The sequence below is a fragment of the Rattus norvegicus genome, chromosome 7 (assembly GCF_036323735.1).
Source record: "Rattus norvegicus strain BN/NHsdMcwi chromosome 7, GRCr8, whole genome shotgun sequence".
Lineage (NCBI taxonomy): Eukaryota > Metazoa > Chordata > Mammalia > Rodentia > Muridae > Rattus > Rattus norvegicus.
Window position 1 is genome coordinate 65663392 of NC_086025.1, and position 19673 is coordinate 65683064.

Genomic DNA, 19673 nt, shown 5'->3' on the forward strand with positions numbered 1-19673 from the left:
TGTTCATTTTCCTGAAGGCATCTCAAACAGGGTGTTCAAGACAACAGATGAATTCTGCTTGCTTAGCGACCGTAAGGTCATCCAGGTTTGCACTCTCCTCTTCCCGAAATGTAAGCAGTGCAATGTTGTAAGCCCACCTTATGTAACCAACCCCTTCATGATGAAGCAGAGGCTTGCCCCACAGGAAGGAATATATACCCTGCAGTATAAATCCAGTCAAATCAAATGGGAGCTCCAAAGTGCTAGGGCAGAGCCTCATACACTTGCTTTGCTAAGTTGACATGATATATCTGTCAGCTTACCTTCTAAGTACTTGGTTATGGCTATAGATAAGAACCACTGTCACGTCTGGCCAGAGGATCATCTTTTGGCTGTGAGCAGTAGTAACCGTGAGCTTAGCTGCTCAACTGGCTAAGAATAAGTGACTATCCTCAACCATAAATGTGGCCTCTCTAATGTCCTGTGCTGGCTAGTTTTGTACAAACTTGACGACACAAGTTGGAGTCATTTGGGATGGGGAAATCTCATTTGAGAAAACTTTCCCACTAGATTGGCCTGTGAGCAAGCCTGTGGTACATTCCTTTGCTTGATTGATAATTGATTGATGATTGACTGGTTGATGATTGACTGATTGGTTGATGATTGAGTGAGTGATTGATATAGGAGGCCCAGCTCAGTATGGATGGCACCTTCCCTGGCTGCTGGTCCTAGGTGCTATAAGAAAGCAGGCTGAAGCTCTTCCTGGTGATGTACAACCTGTTTCCTCAACATTGGAAATAAACTTGGAGATAGAACTTCAAGTGTGTACCTGTGTATTCCCACCACTTCTCTGAGTCCTGTGGACGATGACTGACGAGAAAAATCATACAGGAAACATAAGAAAGAAAGAAAGAAAGAAAGAAAGAAAGAACAAAAGAAAGAAAGAAAGAACAAAAGAAAGAAAGAAAGAAAGAAAGAAAGAAAGAAAGAAAGAAAGAAAAGAAAGAGGGCTGGAGAGATGGTTCAGAGATTAAGAGCACTGACTGCTCTTCCAGAGGTCCTGAGTTCAATTCCCAGCAGCCACATGGTGGCTCGCAACCATCTGTAATGGGATCTGATGCCCTCTTCTGGCCTGCAGGCATGCATGCAGGTAGAAAGTTGTATGATGTATACATAATAAATAAATAAATAAATAAATAAATAAATAAATAAATAAATAAGTATATTTTTAAAAGAAAGGGAAAGGAAGAAAGAAAGAGAAAGGAAAGAAGGAAGGAAAAAAAGAAAAGAAATGAAAAGAAAAGAAAAGGCTGGAGAGATGGCTCAGCCGTTAAAGGCTAGGCTCACAACCAAAAATATAAGAAAAGAGAAAAGAAAAGAAAGCAGACTGAGCAAGCCTTGAGGAACACACCAGGAAGCAGTACCCTCCATGGCCTCCACATCAGCTCTGTCCCAGGTTCCTGCCCTGACTTTTGTCTGTGATGGAGTGCTGTGGAAGTGTACAGGAAATAAACCCTTTCCTCCCCAAGTTGTTTGTAGGCATGGTGACATCAGAGCAATAGAAACCCTAAGACAGACATCACTCCAAGACTCAGGGAAGACTGCAGGAAAATGTCGGAAGGCAGAGTTGTAGAATGGAACACAGACTAGTGGGCGTCTCCTGGCTCTCCCACTTACAGCCGCTGTGGTCTGCACTAGGTTCAGTGACACCTTCCTGTGTAAGGAAGGGTTAGGGTCTCATGACATCACCTGTCCCTCAGGTCCTGGCTTCATTTTTTTTTCTGGCTTCATTTTCTGCCTTGAGTTCTTGCCCTGACTTCACTTCCTGGTGGACTGTAAGTTGTGAGAAGACAGGAAAATGCCTCAGACCAATCCGACAGAGGTGATTCCTCAACTGAGGCTTCTCCTGCCAGGTGACTCTAGTTTGTATCAATTGAAAAAAAAAAACAAAAACAAAAAAAACAAAAAAACAAAAACAAACAAACAAACAAACAAAGAAAAAAAAAACAAGTCCAGTGGTGCTATTCCTAGCACACAGGAAGCAGACACAGGAGGATTCCTAGTTCAAGCCCAACCTAGTCTACACAGCAAGCTCTTGTCTCAAAGATATGTATAGACACGTGCAAATTTTACTGTTAAGCCAAACCAACCAGAAAAATAATTTCCTGTAGTCAACTTAAAACAGAACTATTTTGCATTTCTATATTTAGAATAATCACCTGACAGTGTAGGAATTCGGCAGCTCAAGCTACTGTAGATCATTTGGATAGAAGCCACACTAAATTCAGTAGCTAAGGATAGAGTAGGTGACATTAAATTAAAGGCAGTTTGCCTCTAACTCTGGCAAACGCATCTTCTAGCTTGTGATGTCTAGATGATATTTCCCAAAGAAAATGACTAATCCCTGCTGTATGGCTCTAGTTAGTGCCCCCTAGGAGGGTCTTGGAGTAGATAGATCCCCATCTTTCTGAGGACTCACCACACTGTCTCCCACAGTAAGAGTACAAGTTTGCACTCCCATCAGCAAGCGTTGTGTGTTCCCCTTTCGCCACATCCTGTCATTTGTTTTATTGATCGTGGCCAATCTGATTGGTGTTAAGACCAAAGCAATTTTGACTTGCATTTCCCAGATGACTAAGGATGCTGGACATTTCTTTAAGTACTTCTCAGCCATTTAAATTTCCTCTTTTGAGAATTCTGTTTTGGCCCATACTTTTGGATTGGGTTGTTTGTTTTCTAGATCTCCAGTGTTTTTAGTACTTTATGTACTTTAGATATTAGCCCTCATTCAGGTGTGTAGTTGGCAAAAAATCTTTTGTTTTGTCTGAATTACAGCACCTTTGCCATACAGAGGCTTTTCAGCTTCACATGGTCTCATTTATCATTCACTATTGTCCTCGGTGCCTGTGCTGTTGGTGTCCTGTCCAGACAGCGCCTGTGCTATTGGTGTCCTGTCCAGACAGCACCTGTGCTGATGGTGTCCTGTCCAGACAGCGCCTGTGCTGTTGGTGTCCTGTCCAGACAGCGCCTGTGCTGATGGTGTCCTGTCCAGACAGCGCCTGTGCTGATGGTGTCCTGTCCAGACAGCGCCTGTGCTGATGGTGTCCTGTCCAGACAGCGCCTGTGCTGATGGTGTCCTGTCCAGACAGCGCCTGTGCTGATGGTGTCCTGTCCAGACAGCGCCTATACTGATGGTGTCCTGTCCAGACAGCGCCTGTGCTGATGGTGTCCTGTCCAGACAGTGCCTGTGCTGATGGTGTCCTGTCCAGACAGCGCCTGTGCTGATGGTGTCCTGTCCAGACAGCGCCTGTGCTGATGGTGTCCTGTCCAGACAGCGCCTGTGCTGATGGTGTCCTGTCCAGACAGCGCCTGTGCTGTTGGTGTCCTGTCCAGACAGTCTTTTCTGTTGCCGATGAGTTCAAGTCTGTTCTCCACTTTCTCTGCTATCAGATTCCTTGAAACTGGCCTTAAGTTGGGACTTTGATCCACTTGGACTTGATTTTGTGTGGGTTGATAAAACGTGTATCTGTTTGCATTCTTCTATGTACAACCATCCAGTTTGACCAGCACCATTTGTTGAAGATGCTGTCTTTTTCTTCCCCCAGTGTGTATTTCTGGCTCCTGTATCAAAATCAGGTGCCCATGGGTGTGAGGAGTTATTTCTGGGTCTTCAGTTCTATTCCATTGACCAACATGTCCGTTTTTATGTTTAGTCATCAATAAGCAAGCAACAACCTGTGTAACCACAGAGGTTAGGTAGAGAGTGTGGGGCTAGGGGACAAGGGGGGCTGGATCTTCAAGTGAGCCTCACTGGGGAAACAAACCACTCATAAGGACAGACCCCATGCCCAGCAATAGAAATGAACACAAAATGAGCTCAAGAGAATCTTTGGATGCTCTGTGTTCTGTAATGTTAAGTCGGGCATTTTTTCTTTAATTTTACAGATTCTCTGTGTAGCTATCATGGCTTCTGGGTTTATGTGTTTATGGAATTACTGTGTGTGCAAATGTGTGTCTCTGGGGCTACATGCATTCTTGTGCATTTTTAAAAAACTCTTCTTCCTGTTTTGATATTTTGTCCTATCCTGATTTGTTTCTTTCTCTTATTGCATTTTGTTGTTTTTATTATTATTCCTTAGGTTCCTGTTTGTTTTCTTAGGAGAGACAGAAAGGGGATGGATCCAGATGGGAGGGCAGATGGGGAGGTGTTGGTAAGACTAAGGGGAGGGGAAACCATGATCTTAATATACTGTATGAAAAAAACATTTTTTTTCTTTTTTCTTTTTTTTCGGAGCTGGGGATCGAATGAAAAAAACATTTTAAATAAAAGAAAAATATGCATGATAAGCCAATTAGTAATCAGGCAGTGCTTAAATCTGTCATTCTTGTAAATAAAAAAAAAAAAGAACTGTCCTTCACAAAATTATTCCTAGCCACCTCCAACCTGTGATTTGAACCCCCAACCCAAGGTGCATGTGCTGGAAAGGTGTCAGTGTGGAAGAAAGGACCGAGTGAGATCTGTTCAGATGGATTAACGGCTTTCTTTGGTGACTTCAGTCTCTCTTTTAGACACTCGGTCGACCTTCCATGTTTTGCTGCGTGATGAAGAAACATTGAGAAAACAAAAGTGAAGCTAATAGCTGGCTGATCACCACAACCACGGACCAAAATGAGCCTCCATTCAGCACAGAAATTATTCAGTCTCCAGGATTCCACTACAGAAACAGAAAACAGACCAGTATAATTTTTTTTTTAACAAGAGGCAATTACACTGCGTCTTGTTTAATTTTGTGTTACTCTAGGTGTGAATCAATTGCACGAGTAGGTGTTTCCTTAAATTGCTCATGAAGCCAGAAAACCTAATTTGAACCTAAGGATGGATATTCATAAGACACTTTTCTATTTAGAAAGTGTCTCAAATTAGTCTTATGAGTAGTCAAATGAAACCTATCTTCTGATCCCCACCGCACAGACTGACTCTTTCTGGGTGGTCTTTCCTATCTACAAGTTGCAAACACAAAGTCTTTCTACAGCTCAGAGTATAAGTAAAATCTGGGTGAACCTAGCCAAACAATTTCGAGAAACTCCTAAGCAGACCCCTTGGGGTCCTCTAGGATATGCCATATGACTGCCGAGGGCACAAAGGTCTTTGTGCCCACAGACCACAAGGGAAACCACGGGATCTGGGTTCTAGAGAAACACGCCCTACGCCCTTTCCCAAACCCTCCACGGCACATGAGCAGCTTTAGTCTACCAAATGTTTCCCATGGTGCTCTCTACCTTACTTCAGATCTAAAGGCAACGGACCCGAAGTAGAACCATTAGCCAAAATAAATCTTCCTCCTTTAAACCGATCTTCTCGGGCGAGAGGCTAGACCGTGAAGGTCTCTTATCCCATTTATTCTGAAGTCACCAGACAAAAGGTGACTTCTAACATAGTCACCAGAATGGAGCCCACACTTTAAGGAGCCATGGGTCATCTCGCTAAACAAAAGGGAGGAAAGTTATAGGTTCCAGGAGGCAGCAATTTGATGGGCTTCGGACAAGGGGCTGTGTGAAATGGATCTCAGGTTTGGACTGCAAAATGAGTCTTGGATTCCTCTGTTTCCTGGGGAAGATCCATTGAGAATAAGGGGATCCCTTAGTCGTATCCTGAGGCTGGTCCCAAAGGAAGGAGTAGGCCACGTCCTCCTATTTAATCTTACACATCCCTGTAACCGAAGCACTATGACAGTTGTTGGCATTGGGAGAGGAAGCGTTCGTTGTCTTAGGGGATGTGGATCTTGGTAAGTCAATCGGGCTCCGGTGGACGGCCCCTCTGAACAACACAAATTAGATCCGACCGTTATAAAAAAAGAAAAGCGCAAAGCCCTGGGTTCGGTCCCCAGCTCAAAAAAAAAAAAAAAAAAAAAAGAAAAGAAAAAACAAAGAAAGATGAAGGGAGTTGAAGCAGACAGGGTAGGGAGTGAGAGTGGAACTCAGAGGAGTTGGGAACAGGGGTGGGGAGTAAGTTTAGGAATCTCGTGAGTCAAGAATGTAGCTGGGGAAGGGGGCGAGAGGGGGTAGGTTTCCTGCGGAGTTGGCACGAGACCGGGACCTGGAATAGATCCCCAGCAAGTGTGTGTGAGAAAAATAAGAAATTACATCACACTTTGACTCCGTAGGTCCTATTAGAAAGATCTTCAGATAGGGAACATTTGAATTCTCCATTTAGAGTTAATACTTATTTTCTTAACAAGGCATGTCATGCACAAGTGTGTGATCACTGTAAGAAATAAATTCTGCCCCATATACATACAGTCACCAAACCTAGACACTATTGTGGATGCCAAGAAGTGCATGCTGACAGGAGCCTGATATAGCTGTCTCCTGAGAGACTCTGCCAGAGCATGACAAATACAGAGGGGAATGCTCACAGCCAAGCATTGAACTGAGAACGGGGTCCGGGTTGGAGGAGTTAAAGAAAGGATTGAAGGAGCTGAAGGGGCTTGCAACCCCATAAGAACAACAATACCAACCAACCAGAGCTCTCAGGGACTAAACCACCACCCAAAGGGTACACAGGGACAGACCCATGACTCCAGCTGCATATGTAGCAGAGGATACCCCCCCCCCCCGCCCCGTGTAGAGGAATGCCAGGGCAGAGAGGTGGGAAGGGGTGGGTTGATGGGTGGATTAGCACCCTCATAGAAGAAGGGGAGGGGGAATGGGATAGGGGGGTTATGGATGGGAAACTGGGAAAGGGGATAACATTTGAAATGTAAATTAAAAAAAACCAATAAAAAGAAAGAGAAAAAAAAGAAATTCTGATGATAAATGGGACCCCCCTGCCCCCTTCCCCAGCTACTTTCTTGACTCACGAGATTCCTAAACTTACTCCCCACCCCTGTTCCCAACTCCTCTGAGTCCCACTTTCACTCCCTACCCTGTCTGCTTCAACTCTCTTCATTTTTCTTTGTTTTTTCTTTTTTTATATAACGGTCGGATCTAATTTGTGTTGTTCAGAGGGGCCGTCCACCGGAGCCCGATTGACTAACCAGGAGCCACATCCTCCAAGACAACGAACGCTTCCTCTCCCAATGCCAACGACTGTCATAGTGCTTCAGTTACAGGGGTGTGTAAGATTAAATAGGAGAAATTTTTTTTGTAAAGGGGCCTCCAGCCAGCACTGGCCTCGTGACAATTGAACAGAAAACAGCAATGTTGCCAGTCTATTTCCTCACAGCACACTGAAACCCAAACTCCACTAAGTTACCCCTACTCGGCCAAACTAGGAATTTAGAGAAGAAAATTACTGGTAACCGATCTTGCCCACAATATCGTGTGACTGGTAATCTTTAAAATAAACAAGTTATAAGATGTAGAGACAAGCCCGTGCCCTCTTAAGAAAGGGGGTAACAGAGAAAATAAATCCTGTGTAATATGTGGGGCTGTGTGCCCTCCTGATTACACAGAGGGTGTGGAAAGGGGGGAGGCGTTTGCTTGTGTTAGGGCTTAAAACTGTCCCTGTGTCTGACACCAGCCCATCCCCAGGGACTCTGAGTCTTTAGTGCTCAATGTCATGAGGTAACAAAGCAGATTTGTTTCTCCTGGTTGGCTGCAGGCCCAGGATAACGCTAAATTGTAGGTTTCTCTGTAATTCAACCTCCCAGGCTTACAGATCGCCCATACCCTCCTGTTGCCAACTTCAGAATTCAGACAGAATTAAAATTACTTGCTATTCCTTACAGGCCTACCATCTCCAATAGCCCTGGGCCCCAAGCACGACTACTAAAGACAGGAAGTACCTTAGCCCCGGGGCTGTTTCCGTTTGTGAGTGTGAAATTTTGTCCTTTGGGATTTGAACAAGCAAAACCTTGTGACTTTCATAGCAGCACAGGTCTGTAGTTCAAACTTACGACACAGAAATCTTTCATTTATTTCTCTTTAGGCTACTTGACAAGAGACCCAGACGAGAGAGAGAGAGAGAGAGAGAGCACAAATGGCATCCTAACCTTTCTTATTGCAACCCAGCTGTCTCACTGCCCACGTCTATCAAACACCTAAACTCTTCACAGCATCATTCCCAGAAAAACCTGGGTTATAGTTTAAAAAAAAACAACAGAAAATTGAAAACTATTAATTCACTGAAAATTATTCATTCCCTACTAATCAACACTTAAACTGGTAGTTACTATAACTGTTCCATCAATAATTTATTTAAAGTCACAAAAAAGTCATTTGTTTTCAATCATGCTTAAAAACAGATCTGATCAACTAATAAAACTAGTATATTTTAACTACACTCAAAGCAGTATTATTTTAAAATATCATATTGCCCCTGCAATCTAGAGAGGCCTCATGTGTGAGGCCTCATGTGTGCCTGTCCCCAGAACTGTGGGCCAGAGGCCAGAGGCTTGCAGGTTGGAGGCTAGCCTGGGCTACATAGGGAGCTATATCTAAAAGGAGAATGTTTCTTCCTTTTTCAAAGGCTTCAGTACCAAAATGCCCAGATACCTTGCTTTAGCCCTCTGGTGAGAGTACCAGTGATCCCATCATGTTGCCAAACCCAAGTTCATCTCCTTGACATTTGAAAAGCCCAATGACTCAAGGATTAAAATGTTCCCTCCCAAGGATTAGCCAGATGAGGATAGAAGGCAGATGTACATTTGCTCACTTAAAGAGCGATACATTTAAATTTAAGCTTACATTCTTTACTCAGGAATTTGGAATCCTAAGAAATATTTAAAAAAATCCATCTTTATCTTTGAAATATACTCCTCCCCCAGGGGTCTTTAAGGTCTAGGTAAAATATCAAGGTCTAGGTAAAATGTTAAGACCTTGGAAAAATGTTGATGCCTAGGTCACTGTTACCTGGCTACCCTGCCATTTTGTGCTGTTACTAATATTGTAAGGAAACTTTCTCATGCCCAAGTTGATTACATAGGGTGGTTCTACACCCTTGGGAACCAATCACAATAGAAGTCAGTAGAACTGCTTTGCACAGTTACCCACAATAAGCTTGGACCCAAACTGACCACCCACCAGCACTTCCTACACCTGCATATAATCTTTTATGGTATTTGCTTTTATAAGCTGCCCCTGGGATGAACCTGTACCAATATAAGAAACTATTTAGAATAAGACTTCCATTTTGAGTAGGGGTGGAGTCAAATTTAAATTCCCAAGACCTCCCTGGAGACTGACATCCTTATTGGGCAGAAAGAGACTTGAATGTGGGAAACTGACATCCTGGTTGGCAAGCTAAGACGCGGATGTTAGACAAGGCAAGTCCCCTGCCACAGTTGAATACCCCAAACAAAGGGAACAGGATAAGTATACAACAAAGACATGTTCCTAAGGAAATCTCCTACCCCTAAATCCTGATTGGTGGGATAACTTGGCACAGATGTTTGTGGATTTTAGGCTTAAAAGCCCTGTAGGATCTTAACTCAATGTTACAGTTCAACTCCCAAGTCTAGACCATGGCCCTGGTCAATCAGTCCTGGGAATACACTCAGTAAACCATCCCTGTCCAACTGAGATCAGTGTTTGTGTGGTTTGCAAGGCGACTCCTGGACCCCAACAGGATCAGTGTCTTGTGTAACCCTGGCTGGCCTTGAACTCATTTTGTCTCTAATTATGATCTTCATGGTCGTATGTGGTTTTCCTGCCTCTGTCTCCTCAGTGAGGAGGTTATAAGAAGGTACTGCTAAACCCGGATTAAAAGGCTACTTTTAAAAAAAATTGTTTTTATCATGCATATTATTTGCACAAAACAATGGATTTCATTACGACACGTTATACTTATATATAATGTATCTTTATTCTTTCACTCTTCATTATCCTCTCTCATCTCCCTCTTTCTGCTGCTCACCTCCTTCCTCCCAGACTCTCCTCATTAATGAACAAAGACCAACCATCTTATCTCAGCCTAGGTTCAAAGCTCACTTTATGCTTAGGAACGAAGGAAGTAGGGGCAGGGGGTTTAAATTGGGAAAGAATCGATGGCTAGAGATACCCAGCTCAGTGTTGCTCAACCTGTGGTCTTGATCCCTCTGGGGGTCAAGCAAACCTTTGTACTGAGGTCTCCTAAGACTGTCAGAAAACACAGATGTTTATGTTCCAATTCAAAACAATTTCAAATTTGAGGTTATAAAGTAACAATGAAAATAACTGTATGAGTGGGGGGTGTCGCCACAACCTGAGGAACTGTATCAAAGTGCCACACGGTTAGGAAGGTTGAGAACCACTGAGCTAGAGGGTTTAGCTCAGTGGAACTACTTGTATAGCATATGGGATGTCCTGGAAAGGGTTGTTGTGAAAACCATATTGGAAACTGGCTGGAAATCTGCTAATCATAATTCATTCTCTCTCTCTCTCTCTCTCTCTCTCTCTCTCTCTCTCTATATATATATATATATATATATATAATGTATATGATGCTCTATTTGCATGTACACCTGCATGTCAGAAGAGGGCATCAGAATCAGATCCCATTATAGATGGTTGTGAGCCACCATGTGGTTGATGAGGGTTGAACTCAGGACCTCTGGAAGAGCAGACAGTGCTCTTAACCACTGAGCCATCTCTCCAGCCCCAAGATTCATTCATTCATTCATTCATTCTTTCTTTCGATTTATTTATTTATTTATTCATTCATTCATTATATAGAAGTACACTGTAGCTGTCATCAGATACACCAGAAGAGGGCATCAGATCTCATTACAGATGGTTGTGAGCCACCATGTGGTTGCTGGGAATTGAACTCAGGACCTCTGGAAGAGCAGTCAGTGCTCTTAACCACTGAGCCATCTCTCCAACCCCCATGGTTCTTTCTTAAACCTTAAAAATACATGAGTCAGGACTGGAGAGATGCCCCAGCAGTTAAGAGCACCTACTGCTCTTGCAGAGTTCAGTGCCTAGCATCCACATGGCACCTCCCAGCTACCTGTCCCTCCAGGTCCAGGGTCACACACCTTTTTCTGACCTCCATGGGTGCTATTTGGTACAAACACACACATGCAGACAAAACATACACATAAAATTAATTAATAATGGTTTTTAAATATCTTAGTCTTATGTTGATACCCTCAGCTTTGAAGCAGGGGAGGTTGGATGACCCTGAAGATAACACAGCTTCTATATCAGTTTGAAACAAATGTTTATCTTTTTGCTGATGTTTTTTGTCTCAAGACAGGGTTTCTCCATGTAGCCCTGGCTGCCATGGAATTCACTGTAGACCAGGTGACTTCAAACTGCAGAGATCCACCTGCCTCAGAGTGCATTACCACACCCAGCCAGACAAATATATCTTAACTGATTAAATTGCTTTCTGCCGATTGAGAGTGAATCTAAGCCACGGGTTAAGGTACAAATCGCTAAGCTGTATGAACTTACTTATCTGAACTTGGCAAGAGTTGTTTAAGGCCTCACTGTGCATCCTGGCTTTTCCTGAACTACAAAGCCATCTGCCTCTGTCTCTAGAAGCTGGAATCACAGGTCTGTGGCATTGTGCCCAGAAAAATTAAGCAAATTTTAAATTCACCTAACAGCAGTTTCACAGCTATAGTGACGTATGCTTGGCAGAAAGGACCCTCCCAGGGGCAGAGCAGGAGAGAAGGTGGGAAATGCCTATGCCCTAAGAGCCAAGATTATGTTCATGGGAGTGGAGAGTCAGTTCATTAGTTAAGAAAGCACACTGCTTTTGCAGACAACATGAGCTCTGTCCTCCGCACCTGTGTGAGGCAGCCCCTAATGCCAGTTCTAGGGAATACAGCATTGTTTTGGAGGTGCTGGACTTATGTCTAAACACACGCAGAAACACACCCACCCACACATATAGTTAAAAATTACATTTTTTCCTATATCAACAGTAACTGAATGATGTCAATACCAACAGACATACTAACGAAGACGAAAAGTTATGCAGGGTCTCCCTAGGAAAGGGACTATAGGCAGCTGATGGCTGCTAAGAAAGGGAGAGTCAATTTTTCCCAGGGTTGAACCCCCTAGGTGGTTGTCCGGTACTAAGTGGTCAGTCCTGGAACCATATGAACACAAACAACAGAATGGACTCAACAGGCTGTAGTTATACATGTATGTAGGCCTACATGCGTGCACGTGTGTGTGTGTGTGTGTGTGTGTGTGTGTGTGTGTGAGAGAGAGAGAGAGAGAGAGAGAGAGAGAGAGAGAGAGAATGATAATTGGGGAGGGGAAGAGGCTAACAATGTGAAAGTTGGGGACATAGAAAGAGTTGGAGGGAAGGGACTTGGAGGAACTGAAGGAGAGAGAATAGGGAACGAGGAAAGAGATGTAACTACATGTTAATTAAAATGTTTTTTAAAAAAACTTTAATAATTAAATCTTTTTAAAAAATAAATATTTTATGCCAGGCAAAGTGGCATGGGAGTGACCCCATCCCTAACCCAGAAGCTGTCTCTGATTGATAACCACTTGAAAATGAAAAAATTAATTTTCCCCGAGGGAGTCTTACTGGAGAAACAAACCACTCTTAAGGATAGGCCCCATGCCCAGCAATAGATGCCTACAAAAAACCAACTCAATGTGAACAGAGGGTGTTAAATTGGAAGAGCAAGGGGCTTGAGAGATGGCTCAGAAGCTAACAGTACCGGCTGCTCTTTCTGAGGATCTGGGTTCGATTCCCAGCCCCCACGTGGCAGATCATAACCACCTGTAACTTCTGTCCCAGGGATTTGATGGTTTCTTCTGGCCTTTGGGGCACCAGGGATACATGTGGGACACAGACATTTATAAAATAATACTTTAAAGCATTGCAGAGTCTGAAACACCGAGGAAGAAAGGGGGCATGCAGTCAGGGATAAAATAACCAAACGAAACAGCTCAGAAGAAGGGCTTGGCTCTAGACCTGTGACCGCAAGCCAGCTGTTGCCCCATCCCAAACCGCAGAGGAAAATTCCTATCGCATATAACCTTGTATCCAATTCAGCTAACGGTAACAGACTAGACTCTGTGGATGACAGCTAACAAGAAATCTACTCCTATCTCAGGAAGGAAAAGCCAATTAAGAACAAATACATGTACTCCTTGCTGGCCCAGAGAACAAGAGAGCTCAGCAGAGCTAGCGGTGGGTGTTTGAGAGGCTTGTGTGGTCCGATTGGAAAACCTTCCTGCTCCAAGAGTTTCTTTCACTTCCCCTCAATTTCACACTCAACCTGAAGTTCTTCATTAAAAAGCCGGCTTGTTTGGGCTTTGCACACTCCGTGCTTGACTACTCACTGGCCCGAGACAATGAACTCTGACCCACTAACCCAGGTCCATTTTTGGTAACTTGGATGCCTGGCACCCTACACCCTCAAGTCCCATCCTAATCAAAACCCATACAATAACCTCCCCACTTCTCTCAAGACTCCATTCAAAGTCCTTTGGAAGTAAAGCAGAAGGTCCTTGCGGTGGTTTAAATAAGAATGGCCTCCCCTCAGATATTTGAATGCTTAGTGATCAGGGAGCAGATCTATTTGAGAAGGATTGGTTTTCAAAGCCTATGGTAGCCCCAGTCCCCTCTCTTGGCCCGATGGAAGGATATGGCTTTCACTGTTTTAACCCATGACTGCTGCCATGCTCCCCACCATGATAACAGACTTCTGAAACTGTAAGCCAGCCCCTAGCTAATGCTCCCTTTTATAAAAGTTGCCTTGGACATGGGGTCTCTTGACGGCAATAGAGTAATGAGTCAGGTAAGCCTTTGGGTTTTTTCAGACTTTCTACAGTGTCATGAAATATAATGTGGTACATGGGGAGGGGGTATCCTTCCTTGGCAGGAAGATGACGAGGTGTACCCCTTGAGAAATTATGCCATGAAACAGATCTGATGTAAAAGGCATTTGTCAGGGGAGGGGAGAGAAGGGGAATAAGGCCTGAAGAAGAGGTAGAAGCACATGAATGGACATGTAGACAGGCAGGCAGACAAACAGACGGGAGCAGAGCCATGAGAGCAGAGCAAAGGGTAGCAGAGAGGAAAAGAGAGGGGGCCTGCACTGAGAACAGAGAGAAATCTGGGGTGGTGTGTGTGTGGGGTCTTTTATTCACTGCACACATCTGGTGCACTTGGTGGGGGCAGCGGGTCATGACAGAAGCAGCTGCTAGGTTCCTGAAGGCAGCCCGACCGAATTGCCCATACACTAACATAGCATCCTAAATCTCAGCTTTCTCCAATGTCTGGAATTCCACCACGCTGTGAATAAACTCCTACCAAAGTCCTCCTCAGAGTTACACCTCTCAAAATCCACCCAGGAAGTGAGTTTAGTTAAAAGCCCTCCTGTGGATGAGGACCACCTGCTCCTCCTCACCATCTCTACCGCCACTAAGATCTCAGCTCTGGGACTCATTTTCCAGGTTAAAGCTGTAATAACACACCCCACACTTAATCCACGCAGGGTTCAACTATGTACCCTATCTCAGAGGAGAGTCTCCCCACGGCCTACCCCTGTGACATCTTGGGGACCTCAAACTCTTACATAAAACCAAAACAAACAGACTAGATTACTCCTTCCATGGTGTCCTCCTGCCTCATATTCCGAGGTGGATAAAATCCTCTCCTAAGTCTCTTTTTGGCAACAAAGGCCCACTTTTGAAATTCTTGCTCTACCGGAATTCATGCCCGCTGTTGACAGCAGAGGGAACTGGATTTCACACCACCGCAACTGTAATTTGCTTTGATTGACGATTTTCCCTGCTCAACGTCTTCTCTTTTGCTTCACTTTATCTACTTAGCCTCAATTCCAACAGTTCTTCTTTCCAATCACCTAGAGAATGCTCTCAGTCTTAACCCACCTCTTAATAAATCCAACTTCCTCTCTTGACCTGCCTAATGCTGTCCCTGCCCCTAAGAGCATAGATGGAAGTTGATGATCCAACTACCTTAAATGAAAAATTATTATTTTTATACTTGCCTAATAGTCTAGGACAAAAATCTACTTTTCTCAAAAAAAGTTAATTAATGAAGGGTAGCTAAATATATCAATCAATACTCTTATTAACTGCCAAGCCTGTCTTCCCATGCAGGTACAGATTTCCGCATTTTTTCTGTTCATTCTCGCCCAATCCAGTCTCCCTCAGCTCATTTAAATAGTAGTATCATGACTGCATTTATTCAAGGTTAGGCAAAACGTTCCCCAACCTGCCATCAAGTCTTGTTTTTTGTCAAAGAAACACAATCATGCCCTCCTGCCTATCCAGGCATCTTCAGGTTCAGCTAGAATGAGTTTCTTTGTTTTGTTGTTATCTGCAGTTACAGAACACTCTGGAAACTGGTAAGATCTGGAAGCAGCACCCACTGTATGTGGAGGGTGGCAGAACTCGGTGGCTTTAAGTTTCAAACCTGGGACAAATGGCTAAGGTGACTGTTCAATATACCAAAGCCGACGTGGCCTCCAGAATCCCTCAGTGTAGTGTTCCTCATGTGTGGGTTCTCCTGTCTCCTAACAATGTCTTCTCTGGCTCAGCCGTCCTCTCAGTTTGCTAGCTCAAGTCACTCCAACTGCCTCCCGTTTTCAGTCCGCTCCATCTCTTCTCTTTTCTAGCCCTATTCAATCTTTCTTTCTCATGGCTCCTCTTGAGTCCTTCCTGGAACTTCCTCATCTCCTCTAGGAACTGCCTAAGTCCAGCAGCTTCCCAGTGCCCCTGTTCCGCTGTGATATTGGGACCTCCCTCGGGTGGGGTTCCTCTGTGCTCTCCCTTGCCTCCTATGGCTGCATAGCTCTCTGTCTCTTGGCTGCCTCTCCCTCCCTATGCCGATATCTTTCACCTCCTTTCCTGCTTCTCTCCAATTCCTTTCTTGGACTCACAGATTTTTTTTTTTTAATCCCATTGTCTTGGCTTCGGTTTAGCACAATGGGCAAAGACAGCGATTGCACATTCTCGCAGACTGTAACAGCTTCTGTCACAGCACGAGCAAACAGCCCCCATGACTCCTATCTCTAAGGTTCTACAGCTTTCCACTCCTAAATCTTTGACCACCATGATTGCTCTCTGCTTTCAAGAAATCTTTTAAGACTATTGTGTGAGCAGTCTTTATCTCAGCATTGATTTTGTAAATTCATTTGGTATGGTTAAGAATCCATAAAATCTGCAACAAAACGTGGCTTTACACTTTTGTAACTAAGGATGGGTTTTCAGTTTAACAGCAGCAGCCAAGGCTTCAGCCGCCTTCTTAGATCTCTTCACATGTAAAATCCAGGCCTCAGGCCTCACTCTCCTAAACCTGCAGCTGAGAAGGACAGTTTACCTTGCTACCAGACTCTAACTAAAAGGAGATAAACTTACAAAAAGAAGAAAGAAAGAAAGAAAGAAAGAAAGAAAGAAGAAAGGAAGAAAGCAAACAAGCAAACAGATTTCCCAGTAACCAACCACCTGTCTTGTAGTGAATAAATGGATAAACAAACAAATAAACAAACAAACAAAAAAACACAAAAAACCCCACTGTAACATTTTTATAAGTTCTAAAGTTGTAAAAAGAAAATTTTTAGGGTCTAAGAAGGTGCTTTAGGATTGGTAAATGCAAGTTATGAAGGTTGGTGGAAGTGAAAGCTCTGGGTCTCCAAGGCAACTTCCGCTTCACTGCTTCTTGTTTCAATGTCTGGGATCCCCACACTTTTCTGGGTTTCTCCAAAGTCCCTGGGTCACTTCTCCAGCTCTGCCCTCTGTAGAACTCTAGGCTCTGGTTGACTTCATTCCACCGCTGCTGCTATTCCTGGTGGTCATCCAATAGACTCAAATCTCTAACCTGCTAGGATTTCTCACTGCAACCAGGCTTCACCAATAGCCTTTCATAGGTTCTCTTGACGGTGCTAAGCCTCAACTTCTTGGCATGGTCCAGGGCTGTCAACTGCAACTGAGGCTGCACCTTCATCAAAGGCCTTCCCTGGCCTCCCACAGTGCCAAGCCTCATGCTCTCTATGACCCCTTCATGCCTTCAAAACCACCTGGGTGATTCTTATGCATGATGAAAAATCCAGCTACAACACAAGGTACAACCTTGGCTATCTCTGGAACACAGCTCCTTTGTGCTTTCAGAAAGCATATCTCAGAAGATTTTACCTCAGTGATGCTCGTCTCTTCTTAATCACCACTAATTTCTTAGCTCTAGCTTTCTAGCATCAATTGTCCCACTAGTCCCTTCTATTCTGGACTCTAAAGCTGGAGGCACATGGCCAAAGCTGCTGAGTTCTGCTGCTTGCTTGGGCTGGAACGTAGCTTCCTTCTTCTATTATATTATCTATCATCAGCTTTCTGTTTTCCAACTCCTTTACTGCCTAAGCTTGGCTGTCCTGGAACTTGCTCTGTACACTCACCTTGAACTCAGAGAACTGCATGCCTCTGTTTCTTGGGATTAAAGGCATGTGCCACCATGCGTGGGCCTAAGCTTTTTGAGGCCACTTCTCCTCAACATCTGGATCAAAAGCCTGCGCCTTTCCAGCCTCGAGATCTAGATCACAGGTGTGTCCCCCTTTTCTGGATTGTAGTTCATTTCAGATTAAAAATAGAAATGAAAACAATAACAAGTCCCTTGTTCAACTGCAAAGGCACAAACAATAAACTTAGCAGGGTGGGATCTTGCTTTGAGGTCACACTCCCTCAATCTGTTCATCTTCTTGAACACAAGATTCAGTTTCATTCTACTTCCCGGTGTCCCTTTATTTTTTGAACCATACTTTTTGTAATTTTTCTTTTTAAGCTTGCTACCCTTGGTCAAAACACTCTTTGTGACACTAAACCAGAGAACAAACTCTCTGCTGGGCTTTCTTTTGAGAATTCCTTTGTCAATGTAATTAATATAAATCTCTTTACCTTAACCTCAGTTAGATTCTTCAGACAAGGACAAAAAGCAGCCACATTCTTCACACAAAATACTACAAAAACAGTCTGTAGGCCACATATTGAAATTCTTTTCCACTAAAACCTCTAGAGCCCAACTTCCACCATTCAAATCACCCTCAGCAACAAAGTCTTCCATATTCCTACCAGGATAACCCATTAAGCCCCACTTAGAGCATTCCACTGCTTTCCAAATCCAAAGTCCCAAAATCCACATTCTTCAAGTCTTATAAAGACAACATGTAATTGGGGCTGGATTACAGTTTCAGAGGTTCAGTCCATCATTATCAAGGTGGGAGCATGGCAGCATCCAGGCAGGCACAGTGCTGGAGGAACTCAGAATTCATCTTGTTCTGAAGGCAAAGAGAAGACTGGCACCCACTTGGCTAGGAGGAGGGTCTTAAAGTCACCCCCACAGTGATACACTTCCTCCCACAAGGCCACACCCACTCCAGCAAGGCCATGCCTCTTAATAGTGCTGCTCCCTGGGCCAAGCTTGTTCAAACAACCACAAGTAGTGATAAGAATGTGATTTAAAGTATATAAAAATTTAAAAAGTGCTTCAGATTTCTTTCTCTCACTGTGCTATCATTATACTAAGACTTCAGAAGTTCAGAGTTTTAACATTAATCAATGGAGTTCTGATAAGCTATTAATCTAGCTCTGGTAAAGCACTGACTACTGTTCTCACAATCATGAGCACAAGATTTTAAATTTCCTTTGGTTATATTCTAAGTATAGACTTGAAAGTGCTTCCCATTGTGCTATAAAACATCTATATACACCCAGTCTTCTGAGTAGAGGTCAGAGTGTTAATGCTTTTTTTTTTTTTTTAAGATTTATTCATTTGTTATATACACTGCAGCTGTCTTCAGACACACCAGAAGAGGGCACCAGATCCCATTACAGATGGTTGTGAGCCACCATGTGGTTGCTGGGGATTGAACTCAGGACCTCTGGAAGAGCAGTCGGTGCTCTTAACCACTGAGCCATCTCTCCAGCAGGTGTTAATGCTTTTAACCAAAATTATTTTACCATAGTGTTTACTATGACTCGAAGGGGTGAGTCTATTGCCCTTTCTACAATGTGGATTTCAGTACAGAAACGGTACTAACATATCTAAAATGTATCTCTTTTTGTAAACTTAAAAAAAATTTATAAGCTTCAGGGAATCTACTTGGATCCCACCTCTCACAGGTCAAATGGACTATAGATAAGTACTGTAAACCACAGCCTGTTTCCCCACCTACGTATTCATTCCTGAGGGGGAGATCTCTTCCTCTTCCCTGGTCCTGGGACTCCTTTCCCCCAACTACCAGGGCCATGGGACTAAAAGTTTCGAGCATTCACCTAAGAAAAAATTTCCCCAAACCGCTTAACTTTAGCTTCTGCTCCAACATATGATTTCCATACTATTCCAGCTGCTGTCTTCATGTCCCTCACCCCAGATGTTCTTGCAGAGCCTGGAGCAAGGGAAACAGCCTGCTCTTCCCAGACTTGGCCAACAATCCAGCTTTTTGGGCTCCCAATAACAATGCCCCAATGTCAGCAGGAAGTAGTCATAGACAATTACATTACCCCTTATTCATTTATTATTATCAACAAAAAGCTGGGGTGTTAAATTTCAAACCTGGGGCAAGCAACTGAGGTGCTTACTTAGCATATCAAATCAGACCTGGCCTCCAGGTTCTCCCAGCATCCTTCAGTCCCTGCCTCTTACAGGGTATGACTGACATATCCAACCCTGACCCCCACCAGCTGCAGCACTCAGAAGAGTGGTCCTGCGCCTCTCTCCAAGACAGAACAGCAAAGTTGCTCTAGGTGGGAGGAAGGGGGTGGTCAGGTGAACCAGCCTGGCA